The following is a 16200-nucleotide window of genomic DNA, read 5'->3' as shown; positions in this document are numbered from 1 at the left end:
AAACAAAGGGAATTAGTCTAATCCATCAACACTAAAAGCTTGGGAAAAGACCAGCACAAACCACCACAAACCTACCCATCATATAGGTCAAAAAATGTGCCCGTAGAGAGGTCGTGGGAAGAAAAGAAACTGTGGGAAGAAAAAAATTTATATGCCTGCATCCCTGTTCTCCTTTCTATGGCAGAAGTTGTACCTGAAGTAATGAATACACTCTGTCTTGTGGCGATGAGCAGCCGAGTGGAATTACAGATTTACAACAGAGGTAGAAAGCCATTAGATGAATTGCAGGACCTTTTATTACCAATTGCAATTTCATGGCAGAGTTATTATTTATTAAATATAGAAGCAGCCAGTTGAATTCTAACTGCTCTTTGGTTTAATTCCTGTTATAAAGACTGAAGAAATTACACAGAGCAGACTAAAAGTGCTCTGCAGTAGCAGGCTTCTTTCTCACTGCCTTCACATGGGTACACACATACACACAGAGAGAGAGAGAGAGAAATAAAAAATGTCATTGTATGGAAGGGAAACAAGTTACACCCAATTTCCCTTTAAAAAAGCCTAAGGTAGAGTAAAATAAATGTACTGTACTGCTACCATTACTGCACCTGGAGAGCAGTTTGGACAATGTAAGACCATCTAGTACTGAATCTGAGTTTTTTACCATCTCCAGAAAAAGATACACTTTACCCCCTGCTCTCTCATTCAGAACCACTGTGCAGACAGAAGAGAAACCTGTGAAATGACATGATACAGGTCAGAATTAGTAAGTGGATGGGGAGAAGAGGACAATATTGACCATAATTTCATCCCAGGTCATTTCCATCAAGAGAGATTATGTATATTTTGAGGCAGCAAAAGAGATGACCTATTCAAACCCCAGCAGCTTTGTGCCAGCACTTACTTTGAATTCACTGAACTGCAGAACAGTGGAAAGGAAGAGGAACCAGAGAGAAGTAAAGAAATACCCACTGAAGAAACTGTCTCAGCATGGCTCAAATCTCAAGGCTTTGTTCATGCTTATCTGTCACTGCACATTGGCATGAGCAGGGTGTTTAATAACTTACGTTGGCCAGAACACCAAATGCCATAAAAAAAAATTCTTTTACTAATAATTTTTTCTTTAATGTTCAGCAAATAATAATAAAAAAAAGACTCAGCAGGAGAAAAAAAATACAAAATTCATATAAAATATATTTTGTATATAAAAAACCAGTCTTCTACACACCAGCTATTTTTAGACTATAATGTAGATGTAGATTAGTCTGGCGTGATATAAACCTTCATTTCCAAAACAACATAGTCTTTCACTAATATATTTTTCAGGCATAATTCTTTGGATATTATCTGATATTCTTTAGCAGTACATTGATGTTCCTGATCACACTATGAAAAGTATTTTCATTAAAAATGTGGAAATGAGCTGCTATCATTTCCATTTCTGCACAAATAAAACCATTCAATTATGGTTCCAATCCAATGAAGAAGTGAAGCAGGACTGCCTCACATGCTGACTTGAACACAGAAAGCACAGCTAAAAGAAACTGTCTAAAGAAAAATACAAAATTTAGCAACCTTAGTTTAAGGTTGTGGATACAATTGATGTAAGTGGTCATGTTAGCAATGACCAATCAGGCAGCAAATTCTAACTGGGCAAATAAATTCAATCCAGCATTTTTATGTCCCCACATTTTGAGACTGTTGTGTCTCTTAGATCATCTGCATTTCAATAAGGTGACGATAATGTGGATATCTCATGCTAATGATTCTTTGCTCACCATTGTAAATGTGAGTATTATGATATAAATGCACAGAGAAATGCGAGCTAGGCTGTTGTTTTTGGAGTGGGTATGATTACCCTTCACAGTGGCCTTGCACACAGGCAGCCCTCACCAGCTAGCTGAGGACAGCTGCTCTATGTGCAATAAGTTGAGGACCAGCAGCACCAGACCTTCATGCAAATAAATGGGCAGAGCCCATTTTCATTTAATTTTCATCTCATAGGTTGTGCCCAAGCCTGTGAACAGCTGATGTGGCTTGCTGCATTTAGGAGGTAAGCTGTAGGTTCTTTTCACGTTGGTAATGATATGTATATATGTATAAGCAGAGATGATTTACTGTCTATACAAATAAAACCACATCTCCTTTAGTTAGCTGAGAAATTCCCAGTGCTTGTCCAAACATACCTCTGAAACAGGTAATATTGTTCTTGCAATAAAGCAATAGAGGATAAAATAATAAGTATCATCTAGGAAGCAGGAGTGTGAGAAGTTTCGAGTGCATAACGGTGGTGTGGGCGGAATATATGAAATAGCAAATACAATACCTAATTTGCTGAAGTCATTAGAAGCAAACCAGAAATCAGTGTGGGAGACATTCGTTGCACCTGCTGCTCAGAACTAAATTTTCAGAACTTTTAAAAAGACCAAAACTGTTGAAGAAGTCCTTAGGTTTTATCTTTGTAACAGAAAGAAAATTGGAAGGGAAAAAAAAATTATTGTTATGCATCCACATGTATCAAACCAGTGAGAGATTAAATGAAGGAAAAGGAAAATGTCTCTACACTCGAAGCGTTCAAAGCTTTGTAGCACAATTTGCTTCAGGAGAAAATAATGTTTTCTGTGGTTATGAACATGCAAAAAGATTCCAGACTTTATATGAACTGCTGCTCGGGGATTAGATGAGGATTTAATATCTTTCTCAGAGAAAGGATTAATTAAAATCTGTCTTCTTTGGGAAGGTGATGAGCAAAATAATTTCATATGCATATAGAGCTTTTGAATTTTTTCTCTACAGAAATGAAATGTATTTGATGACTTTTCATTTCATATCTTTTTCTTCAAAAAAAGGAATAACTTTATATTTTTATTCATAGGACTTGCTGAAGGGATTTTTATGTGCTTTCAAAATGTCAAAAAAAATTGAATCATGGGAGTCTCCTTTAGAAAACTTAGAAAATCTACTGTTAGGAGCTGAGGAAATAGTGCTTAAACGTCACTGAGAATCTGTCCTTTTGCTACATATTTTACGATGCTTAACAGTGAAATTGGTTAGGAAGTCTACTGGCTAGTGATAGACCTAATCACATTTTAAATTTCATGGTCATATTGTGATAAATTTTACCTCTCTTTCCACAAAAGGCCTTGATTGTCATCAAAAAGCTGAAGCATGCACACACACACAATTGTTTTTTGTTTATTTGCAGACCTTAGCATGTGGTGTTTAAGAGAACTTGGATGAAAATTCAAATAAGCTGGCCCTGCCTCAGGGTGTGAGATGTGGAAATGTCTTTCACCACCTTGTGAAAGGAATGACACAAATTGGAGCATCTCATAGGATACCTGCTGGTGGCTGGCCCCCTCCATTCTCTTTCTCTCTATAATGCAGCAATTCATGACAGTTGCAGTGAAAAAAAAAATTAAAATCTTCCATTATTTGTTTCATGATAGTAATGCCAGTAGACATGTCTGAATTCCCTCCAGCACTGATATGAAAGAAATAGGTATTTTACAATGAACAAATGTAATTTTAAAAAATGCTAAAAATATTCATTTTGAGCCCTCAAGACTAAAAAAGCTATGATTCTTATCTTTCTTGTCAAAACTAACCTTCCCTTTTATGAGGAGTTTGACACCAGCAATTCTTTAACTGTACCATTTTAAAAAATGAAATATCTGGCAAATTTATATAAATTTATACATACATATGTGTATATACATATACATGTGTCTATATATAAGTATAATTAGTTGAACTTTAAATTACACAGGCTAAATTTCAGAGTTTTTAAATTACTCAGAGCTAAATTTCCTGCACTGAAATTTATTGACATACGATGAATGGATAGTTAGTTTTAGAATAAAAAAGAAAGAAGAAAAGAAACCCAAACAAAACCAAACAAATAAAAGAAAACACCACAAAATAAAGCAAATAAAAACCCCAAACACACAAAAATCTATATAATAGGTGCATAACCCATACCAGAAGTGTAGGAAAGTAAGAAGCAATGAGTGATAGACTGAAAGATCCAAAGAAGCAAACAAAAATAAAGGCTCTACTGGAGAACTTTACACACTTTCTTGTGCAGCTTCTGTCCTTAAAAGCTTGGGACCTCAATGGGGTTTTTTTTGTCTTTCATCTGTCTCATTTCTTCAGTCCCAACAAGTACAAAGTCGAAGGCAAAGGTTTGTCAGCTTCTACTGCCCTGTTTGATGAGCATCAGTGTCCCTTGCTCAGGTGGGCAAGGTCTCTGCCCTGCAGCACAGCACAGGTAAGGCCAGCAAAAGCAGGTGATGCTCCTCCTGATGAGCACACTCGAGTAATTATCAAATAGTATAGCAGGAAACAGCATCTCTTGGATGGAGCAGAGAACAGAGTTGGATGATCTGGTCTACTCATTTAAACATGGCTCAACCTCAAGGAGTGTTTGCCTGAACTTTATAAGACAAGTATAGTCCCTATGTTTATCATAGATTCAAGGAGCTCAAGAAAGGATTGATGGCCTGCAATTTTACAGTCACTGCATGGTCTTGTAAGAGGAACATGGATTAACTCTCCTAGCATTAAATATTTAATGTGATAAAATATTTTCTTAAGGGTATGGAGGTGTGACTTGGTCCTGCATTTTAATTATGCTTAAAAAAGTCCTGCTGACATCTAATTTGTTCTGTTCAAATCCCAGCATGCTCCAAAGATAAATCTCTTCTGTTTGAAGAAGGCTGAGAGAGTCAAAGGAGAAGATCAAATAATTAGGCATAGGTGAATTTAAAATCACTGTTCCATACTGTAAAATAGATTAGACTTCAAAGACAGAACAGTAAATTATACTAATGTATAATATATATGTACAATTTCTCATTCCATTTTTGAAATTGAAAAAAAAAATAAAAAAATATATGTTTTCCTAATTCATCCCAGACTCTCTAGATACCTGATACTAGATCAGCAATTACATTACATAATTTATAGTGAAGTCTTTGTGGTACCTGTCCAAAATTAACCTGAGCATGCACCACATCATAGCATAATCATAGCTCTGTCTAGCTGAGACATTTCACCTTCTGGACCTTTTTTCCTACACTGCTTTTTGGAACTGTGCTAATGAACTATGAGGACAGGAGGTCTGAGCTCACTTGCAGTGAAATGAAAATAGAAAATTTGAACTGTGTTTCTTTAGGTCAGGTAACAGGTTTTTTAGTTTAATTACAACTAGATGAAGCTATAATTGTCTCAAAACTTGTAAAATGGAGACAATTAAATATTCCACGGGGAAAGTGCTGAAGTTGAAATTTCTCTGACCTTTTAGTTTAGCTGAAAATCTTTGCCAAGTTGAACACTGCTTGTAAAAGCAAAAACACCATTAGGATTTTATCACATTGGCCACTTAGTGGTTCTTGATGGTTTGCCTGCAGATGAACCCAGATCTTACCTGTGTGTCACCACTTAGGAGCAGCACCCTTCAGTTCAGGTCAGAGGCAGAATATTTTTCCTCCTCTCCTCTGTTCCTGTTATCAATCAAACTGAAGAAGAGCTGGATAGCAGAGAGGGAGCATCCTCCTCCCTTTCTCACCTGGGCTCAGCCCCTTTGCCCACAGCATAAAACAGCTCACCTCCAGTCCTGGGTGTCCCCCAGCAGGCTCAGGTTTCCCACCTTAGGGAAACCAGTCATGAAAGGTTTGGGATAGAGCCCCAGTGGCAGAGAGGTTAAGGTTTTTGGCCACCTGCAGCATCAATGTAGTGGCTGGGTTTTTTAATGCTTTTTTACAGCAGAGACCATTAAACCATAGAATGTCCCTCCTGAACACTATAAAGTGGATAAATAATGAGTTCAGCTGTCAGTGGTTTCTGCACATTCACTGCTGCCTTTCAAATGGAGGAGCAAACCCAACAATTTGACACGAGCAATTAAAAGGAAAGAGGTGAGCAGCAGTTAATTTTACACCCTGAAAGCCACCCAAGGTAATACCTGCTAGTGGAGCCAGGTTACAAAGTGACCATGCTGCCTGAGTGGCCACATTCTGGTGATACACCTCACTTCATAAAGGCTTCTCATTAATTAACACATTTACTTTTGATTGCTGATGGCAGGGTTTCAGCTGCAGCAGGGCAGACTCTCTGGGGACAGGGAACTCGCTTGTAGGAGCGAACAAACCAAATCCACCCACAGAGGTGAATTGTCAAGCTTGCCCTGGTGTATCCCCTACACCTGGCAGTGGGAAAAAGGCTGTTTGTAACTAGCATGACTTTGAAATGAAGCTTCACACCTCTTGACACCTCTTTGGTCTCTTCTGGAGACCAAAGCAAATGTGATTTTTTTTTCCTGTTTCACAAGGAAAACTTAGTTTGATGCTCAGCCTGAAGAGACAAGGTGAAATTTCATTTGCACACAATCATTTTCCCATAATTATATTTAAAAAATCAATAAACACAGCTGTCCTACGGCCTGCCTTTATTATAAAGTACATTGATGCTACCAAAACAAACTTTCCCAGAAGCCCACTACAACAATCAGGTATAAGAAACCTTGGATACAGCAGCTTGCAAGTGGCTGATCAGTTTCTAGCATTCTGCAGTATTGTGACACTTTTTCCCCTCCAGATGGCTTTCCAAAGACCACTTTAACTCCATGCAGTCTCTGAAAATTACTCACATATTACAGGGTCTGCTTTTTAAAAGGCAGAAATCAGCTGCTCTCTGTGTGTGAGGCATCACAATTGTTTTCAAACTCAGGTGGAATTTTGAGGACAAATCCATGTAAAAACTAGCTAAACATTGATGGGTTGCCTTGAAAAGCTAATAGAGGCTTGACAGACCATCAGTGACAGCAGGAAGAGCAGGTACTCCATGAGTTTTACCTGTGAAAAAGATAAAAGACAACTGTCTCTGCTGTTGTTTAAAATTCAGCAGGAGCACTTATCCTCAGTGTCTCCAAGAGAAGCCCTACACACACTGGAACCAGAAGAAAATACCCTAGAGATGCAGAAGGCAGAAGGGTGTGTTATGTGATTGATCATAGGTTACTGACACACCAATCCTGGTGGTTCCAGATGGTTCCAGCAAAAAGTTGGAGGAAGGACACAGATGACAAATTACATAAAACTCACCACAGTATTAGTCACACTACTCTACAGCTAGTCCCCCCCATATCATTGGATTTTCCAGTGTCTTGTATCCATGGGCATACCTACACCTTCCAGTATTTCCAGCTGCTGCACAGACACATTTCATTATCCTAGCTTGAAATGGAAGAAGATAAAACACAGGATTCCTAGCTCATGGAAACTTTCTTCCCTTCACTCCCCAGGTCCCTATTCTTCCACTTTATGTTTCCAAACTCTTGTACAAATTGACAAGCCAAAGGTCTGACAGGGCTCTTCATTGAGCAGCTGTCTGTTGAGAGCCAAAAGTTAATGAGCTTTCGATTTCCTAAACTCAAACAGAGACAGTGCAAGCTCTGGCGTGGTTCTGCTGGAACTGTCTGGGATTCAGAAAACACACACTAAACCTGATGGGTGTGAGATCTAGTACTGCAAATAAATCACTGCCTTTTAATAAAAGAGAATTGTACCTCCTACTTTACTAGCAGCTGTTTTCTCAAGTTCTGCCTGTCAGTCAGTAATGATCCTTTTTACTGTCCATAAGATGTCAATGCCATAAAAGGCAGTGCCTCCTAAATCATGGGTTTGCTGGAAACATCTTCTCACCTATAGATCCTACTCAGTGCAGTAATAAACCAGCTTTGTCAGAGCAATTACATACTCACAAGAGGACTTTGCACTGCTGTTCTCCATCAGCCCAGCTAGGAGAGCATAGAGCACTGATTTCAGCAGGTAAGAGCCACATATATCGTGGGAGAGGACATAGGTGCTTAGAGCAAATATCTTAAAAGACCACAAACAAAATGACAGAAAGCTTGAGCTAAATGAGAGGAAAAAGTGCTGCTTAAACCTCAGCCACATCTGCATATTCTCAGCTGCAAGAAACTTTAAACTTGCATCCCCTCCTTTAGGTGTAGGTAAGCATCAGAGCATTAGCACACAGCAAGATGAATTTTCCATCCAGAAAATCTATGTAATAGGAGCAAAGCAAGACAAGCCCATCATCTCTTCAGTAAATGGTCCAAACTTTAAAGGTCTGAATAATTTGCAGCCATAAAACAACTGTTCAGTGTTTTCAAATAGCTGTTGCAACCATCGTTATTCAATAACACATCTTCCCTTAGCAAAAGAGGAAAAAATAATGCCAGTGCATAGAAGATATATGATATATAAACTGAACATTATTAAGTACCTTATTTAAGCATTAATCTTTAACCTTCACAAACTTTGTGACAGCATACAATGATAGTTGCTGGAGGCAACACTTTTTTCATACTCACACAACAGCATTATTTATAGCAGAAATGCTCATCTGAACAACAAAGGAGCAGGAAAGGTAGTGATGAGAGATGCATTGTAGCAGGCAATAAATCATACAGCACTGAATCATTGAATGCTAAAGAAAATGAAACTACCTGAAAATAACACAGTGATTTAGCCAAAGTCCTTTAAGATGTGCTTAATGCTAAGTATATTTGTTTCTTACTGAAGTAGTGAAAATGAAGCTTTTATTCAGAATTAAGTATGTTCTTAAATGTTCTGCAGAGTCAGGATCTAAAGGAGGATGACATTTATGGTGATTTCCATCTAAGCCTACAGGATAAACAATGTTTTCAGGGAAATTCCTAAAGCCATCAAACACATAGGCACATCTCAGTTGATAACAACAAATATCACTGACAAAATAAACTCTATTAACATTCCTTTCAGATTGCATAAGTGGCATTCCTGTAAGCATTCATTTTTCACCTTCCACTAAAGTGCTTTTGCTCATGAAAAACTGCTTTAGGAGACTTAAATATATCTTAGAGCTGTTACAGATAAGCCGTTCTTCTTTACTCATCATTTTCATGCCTTTCTAGGGCAACAATTCAAGACAGTCAGGAATGAAACACTGAATTTATCCTTTCAGTCTCTATCTTTGCAGACTGCTTGTGATCTTCATATGTGTGGAATTCTTTGTGTGTATTGTGTGTGTGTGTGTGTGTGCATTATTTTGAATTTGTTTTTATTGCCTTAAATAACATTTAAGTGTCTATCTTACATTCTCTAAGAATTCCCCATAATCATCACTTTCATTAAAAAATCTTTGTTCATCAATCCATGAGGATCTGGTCTTTACAATATTTAGCACAATTATTTTATATAAATAATTATATTTTCCCTGATTTAAGACAAAAACCTGTAATAGTAAAAAATTATTAAAATTTTAAGGATGTGACCTATGCAAAGACACCAAAAACCAGTTTCATCAGGAGAGGAAGTAAGTAAAGAAAGACAAGGGATCAGTCTTCAAATCCATCAGCATGGGAAGGGATATGACATGATGGACACAAATTGCAACAAGGATTATAAAGTAGATATTAGGGGCAAAAAAAAAAATTCAAGTTACAAGGCAATCTCTGGGACAGGTTGTCTGGGGATGTAATGTAAGCCCATCCCAGAAGTTTGTCTAGTTCAGCTAATGAAACATCCACCAGGAAGGGTTTAGGAATAAATTTGTCTGTCCATGAGGATAGGAGACATGTCTCTAGACATGTGGTTGATCCATTTCTAGTAGTTTTTTTCCTAATTCCAGGGTAAAATTTCAGTAGAAAGTAATAAAGGAAAATGGAGGAAAACTCATGCTAGTTTCCTTATGCCAGACTGAAGAGACAGATGCTACCTTGTTCTTGGAGACTTGTGGCTCTTCAGAATACCCCTTAATGATGCACGTATTTTTATCACCTCAGCAGTATAAATCAGCTGCCTAGCTGTCCTGGAGTCTACAGAACACCCCACAGGGCTGCCACAGGCTGAGATATTCCCCACAGATAACTTGACAGACCTCTACAGCCACCAGGTAATTTCCATTTATTAAGATAAATGTAAAAACACCTCCTGTGTGTTACTGGAAGCTTGCTCTCTGCTAAAGAGGGACCATAGGTTTCCTTGCCATTTTCATATACATACATATGTATATATATAAGTTTTAGCTTAGCAAAACTAGCTCCTGCTGCTGGTCTTTGGTGATGTAAGGTAATATATCTGGTCATGTGAAGCAATCTTTGATACAGAGAGCATCCTCATTCATTAAATTAGTTTCAGCCTGAGTCTATAATAATGTGACAGCATCTTTGCAATGAAAGCCTTTTGACTCACACTCCCTCTTTAAATGCTGAGAATCCGAGCAGCTGCAGAGGTCAGCCTCAAAGTGTGAGTCATAAAATGAGTTTCAGACTCAGTTATATAATGAATGTGAGCACACAGCCTCCTTTGCACAGAAATAAAGCAGAACTCTATGAATCAAACGAGAAATGGCCAGAAGGAGTAAAATGTTTTCTGGTCTTTGATGTAAGTCACTGGTATTTTTCAGTTTGAAGACCCCATAAAAGTTTTCCAGTGAAGCTGTGTACTATCTTCAGTGAATTTCAGCCTCTGCTGATAGCTTTGCTTTGCTTCGTACTCCCACTGATCCTTTAGAAGTTGAAGAACACAGGTATATGTGAATTCCTTAAACTAGTGAAGTTTAAAAGGGAACAAAAATTATGTTCTTCACAAGTCTGCCTGAAAATGTTTGCAATTACCTTGCTGTTCTGGTTGCAATTAAGGAAAGTGCATCCTGCTCTCTGTAAGTAATATAAAATGAGCAACCTTTTCCCCTCAAAGACACAGCATTTAAGGATGGAAGAATGGGTGTATTTCAGAGCAGAATTAGGTTCCAGGTAAGATTTCTGTTGGCAGCATTTCCTATGTTTTTATATTAAATTAATTTCAGAAGGCTTTTAGGCTATTATTCCAATATCAACTGAAATCAGTGATATTGATACTGATATTAATGCAGAATAAAGACCAAGCAGTCACAGAATTAACATGTTTTTAGTTTTCTGTAAACAATTAGCTAAAGAACAATACATTCAGGGCAACTTTGCAGATCTGCTGTATGCTAGGTACTTCTCTACTTAGCTCATTCCAGCCTCAATTACAACAAACCCAATTTTAAAATTATTTCAGCAAAGTTTGCTCCATTCAGTGTGTGAACCTGCAGCCTTGTCTGCACCCCTGGAAAGAACCCAATGCAGCATTCTGAAGAGCTTTTGCAATGAACAGAAAGGTTCACACTTCAGCTATCAGACATTACCTCCCCACCAGTTGGTGCTTTGATCAGCCCATTACAGCGACGCGACAGAAGTGATGTACAGCACAACGCGGCATGGTGGCTATTTTTACATGCTCTGAACAGCTGCACAAAACAACACACTGCAAAGAGAAGACAATGAGATTTGTTGTGCTCTCATCTGGGGCTTTTTAACACCCATTTATTATTTATACCGAGCTGTAAAAATGGTCTGTGCTTGGCAGTCCTAACAGGATTGAAATTATCTAGGTGAAGTGACACTGTGCTCAGCAGTTGACCCTCCTGAAAGTAGAGCATGCATTATGCATCTGATTTTAATTTAATAAATAGTGTTTTATTTTCTAATAGCCTAATGTTTTTTTCAAAATATTATTGGAATTTTCTTCAGCTTTACCTCAGGATACATTTTAAATGTGGGGCCATTTTATTTAAATGTCGCAACCTATGTACGTATTTGACAGTTTTCACCCAGAAGCAGCACAGAAATATTAGAAATCATTATAGAACTGTTTAATTTTTAGGGGGAATGTTGCTGGTAGCAAAAATATGACAGGCTAGTAATACTTATTTATTGAATTTCTCTGTCTTGCACTGAAAGGAACATGCTTTTTTAATTCTTCTTCCATCTTTAGCAATTTACTTCAAATTTACTCAATTTAGAGCTTTTTCATTCACATATCGAGTCAAAATCTAAACAAAGCAAACTTCCTGGTTCATATCCAAGCTGTAAATTCTATTTGAAAATCCTCCATTTTTCAACATGTGTTTTATGCTTCCCAAAATCACTTCCTTTCCTCCTTTCAAAAAAAAGCTATTTTAATCCATGCCACCATCTAGGTCTTCTCTCTTTATGCAAACTGCTTCATCCTTCTTCCGCATCTTTCCAAGGGTAAGGATTTGGATATTTTTCTTTTTGCTTTCTTTTTAGTCTGCATCTTGTAGGACATGTAAAATTAAAACATGAATTACCTCCTAACAACAAAATAAAAGCTAAAGAGCCTTCTGAAATATATGGTAAGCTTCCCAATAAATTCAGTAAAGTGACAATTCCATCCTGCAAAAACCAGCATATTTTCTAGTGCTGGTCCACAGATATGGTTTTAGACACACACAGATACATGTTTTTCACTAGGTTTTAGACATATACATCTTCCTTAATGTCTCCATCTACAATCAACACACTATTTGAATTTAAAACACTAATATGCACTGTAGAGAGAGAGAAACTAATTAACCATGCAAGAAATCCAAAAAAACCCACCATTAAAATATTAAGAAGCACCTTTTAATACCACTTGATGTGCTCTTAACAGATAAAACTGTGCATGTCATAGATTCCCTCTACCTCCACTCAGTCCAGTTATTGCACATTTCTGACATAACCCCTTCTCTGATGAGACAGGAAATCCTTTCTGTACTTGGACAGCTGTGAAAGGCATCTCAGCTGTGAAACTGTGAAGCATCTCAGCATGGACATCAGAAAGCCTTGTCTCTTAACCCTTGCCCTGCCACCATGCCACTGTTATACAGTTGCTAGTGGCCAAAGAGAGTTTACCACAAGTAGACAGGTGCAGGGTTTTGAGCAGGGAAAGACAATTCAAAAGAACAAATTCAGTACGATTTGGATTTCCCAGAACTCACACCAGTTGTATAAGCTGCAGAGCTCTTCATCAAAGACCTTTAATTTGCCCCAAAACACAAGACTATTACTTCACCAGCACACTCTGCTGCTTTCTGTTGGTGCCCAATTGACTCCAAAATAAATAATTTTCCAATTATAAACTATTATCTAGCAGAAGTTAAAAAAAGGCAGATAAAAATTTGATTAATTTTATAAAATTTCTTAATCTGTTTTTATTTTTCTATAGATTTTTGTACATTCCTGACAGTTTTTCCCTCCCTATCTTTGTAGCTAGTCCATAAATCTTTGTTAGCTTATCTTTCCCAAAGAGCAATATGTACTGTTATTCAGCTTGCATTCTCCTATTCTGATCTCTTCCTTTCTGAGAAGTCAGATAGTGAGTAAGAAAGAGCACAGTGAAAACAGTATTGTCAGAAATACTAGTATTGTCAGAAAAGACACTGTATTTTAAGAGTAGATTGGCATTTTTTCCATTAATTTAAAAGCTATCTAGTCATAACTTCTAAATGGAATCTAAATCTAATACTATGAAGCATCATCTTTCCAGTCGTTTTCCTGACCAGTCGTTTTCTTTAGAAGTTTCAAACTGGAGATCATTTTAAGGTAAGGTAAATCTATATAGCAATACCCTTCTGCAGAAAAGAATCAAAAAATACCCACATGGATTCTGTCTAATCACATCATATCTAGGTTTTTTTCCACCAGCTGTGTTAGCTTAATAACATATTCAAGATGCACCTTTTATTACTACTTATATTTACTACTATTATATTTATTTTGGAGGGCATTTTTGTTTTCTCCTCTTTTATTTTTCTCACTGTGTTCCAGTTTAACTCAAGATGGAAAGGCTTTTTAATTTAGTGTGTCACAGCAATTGTCTTGCTCCTATTATTTTATTTACTGAGCATCTTCATAAAATCAAATATCCAGAATTTAACCACAAATATTTATTCTTTGTTTAAAAAAAATAAATAAAAAGGAGTTGATTTTCTTAATTAAACTGACACATTCAACTTTTGTTGACATAATGCAAACAAAGCTTGAAAAATTCTGGTACTTTGATCCCTCAGACTGAATCATCAGATTTCTGGTTTTTTAAGTGCTTTGCTCAATCCTGCTTCTAATGAAAGGCAATGCTTTTTAATGAATGAGTAATAGGAATGACATTCAGAAAGCTTCAACTGAGTAGCCTTGGCAATGTAACTTTGGCTCAGTGTAACTGTAGAGCTTTAGACCTTAGCTGATTAAAAGCTGATCTTCTCATGAAATCTTTAGGTTATATGCAGAGTATTCAAACTGCACTGCATTGTAATGCAAATGTATCTAAGTTAATTATAATGGAAACTATGTTTTATTAAACTGCTACATAGTTTTCTCATTTTGCAAAGCAAATGTAAAATAAATGTTTTGTCACGATTCTCTCCTTTTCCATTTCCTCTAAGTCCACTGCTATAAGCCAATCTGTCAGAATGTGGTTTATTTATATATTTGTTCAAGCAATGGCACAAGAGAGAAATGTTAATGCTCTGCACTCCTTGCTGAATTTCAACTGCAATTCTCCTCCTCTTTTAGGTTGCAACTCTACTAAATAGTTTTCAAATATTTTCAAATGAAAATATTTTCTTTGAGAGGCAAAATACCCCTTCTCTCCCACATGTGGAAGTTTTTTGGGTATTTATTTTCTCTGCCCACTCATTTTAAATCTTTCAGCTGCTGAAATTGTCATTGCTCAAAGCTCCTGAATTTTATCTCCTCTTCTGCTCTAGGGGGCTTGTTTTCATACAGCCCTAAATGCCACACTGAACCTCTTTTCCACCAGTGTCAGAGAGCCAGAAGGGTGCATGGTTGTAACACCTTCCCCAGGACTGTCTTGGAGGACTGCTCAGAGACCATTCTGACAGGACTTGTGGCCCACAGGGGACCCACCACACTTGAGCAGTCCATTCCCAAAGAACAGGACATCTAGAAATTATTCACGCTAGAGAATTTTTGAAGAACTGCAGCCTGTGGGAAGAACCCACGGTGATGAAGATTTGTGTCCTATAAATGGAACCCTAGATGAAATAGGGACAGTATGAGTGGAGGAAGAAGGAGATGAATTGTCAACAGACCACAATCCCCATTCCCCATTCCCATGTGACACTCGGGGAGTGAAGGGGAAGTGGAAGAGTCAGGACTGGAGTCGAGCCTGAGAAGAACGAGGTGGGGAGTAGGGGGAAGGTGATTATATTTAATTTCTTATTATCCTTCTTTGTTAATAACTGGCAATAAATTAAATTGCTATTCCCCAAGGTGAGTCACCCATGACAGCGATTGATAAGTGACATCCTTGTCCTTACCTCAACCCAGGAGTTTTTTCATCTTATTTTCTCCTTCTCTTCTGCTGAGGATGGGGAACAAATGCTTCAGCTTGGTGGGAAAATGACAGCCAGACAAGGTCAACCCATACAGGCAGAGAGATGAGTGGGTGAAAGGATCCTGCTCTACCTGCTTTCATCTAGAGATGCATAGGACTTGTTTTCTCCTTTTTGCTCTGAGCAGTACCTGCTAATGCTGGGTATTTTAAAGCTTAGCTTGCTTGCTGTTTGTTGCTTTGGACAACAAACTTAAAAATACAGGATCTTAGCAAATTGGTCCAACATAAAAGTAGGAAAATTCATTGAACAAACTTGTAAACTTCAGCTATTCTTAATTAGAGTTCTTTATTTTTCTCTTCTATGTGACTTTCTTTATACATCTATGAATGTCCCTTAACACTATAAGAAACCCTTCCTTCCTCAGCTGCACTGGGAAAGGAAAAACTCCTGTAAGTGACAAAAACACATCAAAGGTCAGCTCTATCCTGAGAGTTCAGGTAACTCAGTGCTTTGTGCCCTGCAGAGACACATTATAAGCTCAGATGTGCTAAGCATTTCATGTCCTTGAAAGAAAACTAAGGGTTCTCTCTGTAATATGACAAGTATTTTTGGAAAAGAAATATAGTTAAAATAACCTTTAATTTTGTGAGAGGCATCTGCACTTAAATTTTACAAGGAATTTGGCAGAAGCCACAGATCCAACCTGTCTCACACGCTGGTGTGCATGATTAAGGGGATGCAGACTGGCCCAGCCAAGGAGGTGTGCTGCATTCCTACTTAATGTGTGTTACTGTTGCCAAGTAACATAAATTCAGTGCCGCAGTCAAATACTGCCATAAGTCAACAGCTACCCTACAGCTAGGCATCAATCTTGAAATGAGTTACAAAGATGCAAACATAACCTTTTCATCGTTTGTCTGCAATGGAATATTGTTTTGTCCCTCCTATTTTCCTCTACTTCTTTCTCTTCCCGCCAAGGTATGGGCA

This window comes from Parus major, chromosome 2 (genome assembly GCF_001522545.3).
Source record: "Parus major isolate Abel chromosome 2, Parus_major1.1, whole genome shotgun sequence".
Taxonomy (NCBI): Eukaryota; Metazoa; Chordata; class Aves; order Passeriformes; family Paridae; genus Parus; species Parus major.
Note: the sequence above shows the minus strand (reverse complement) of the source record.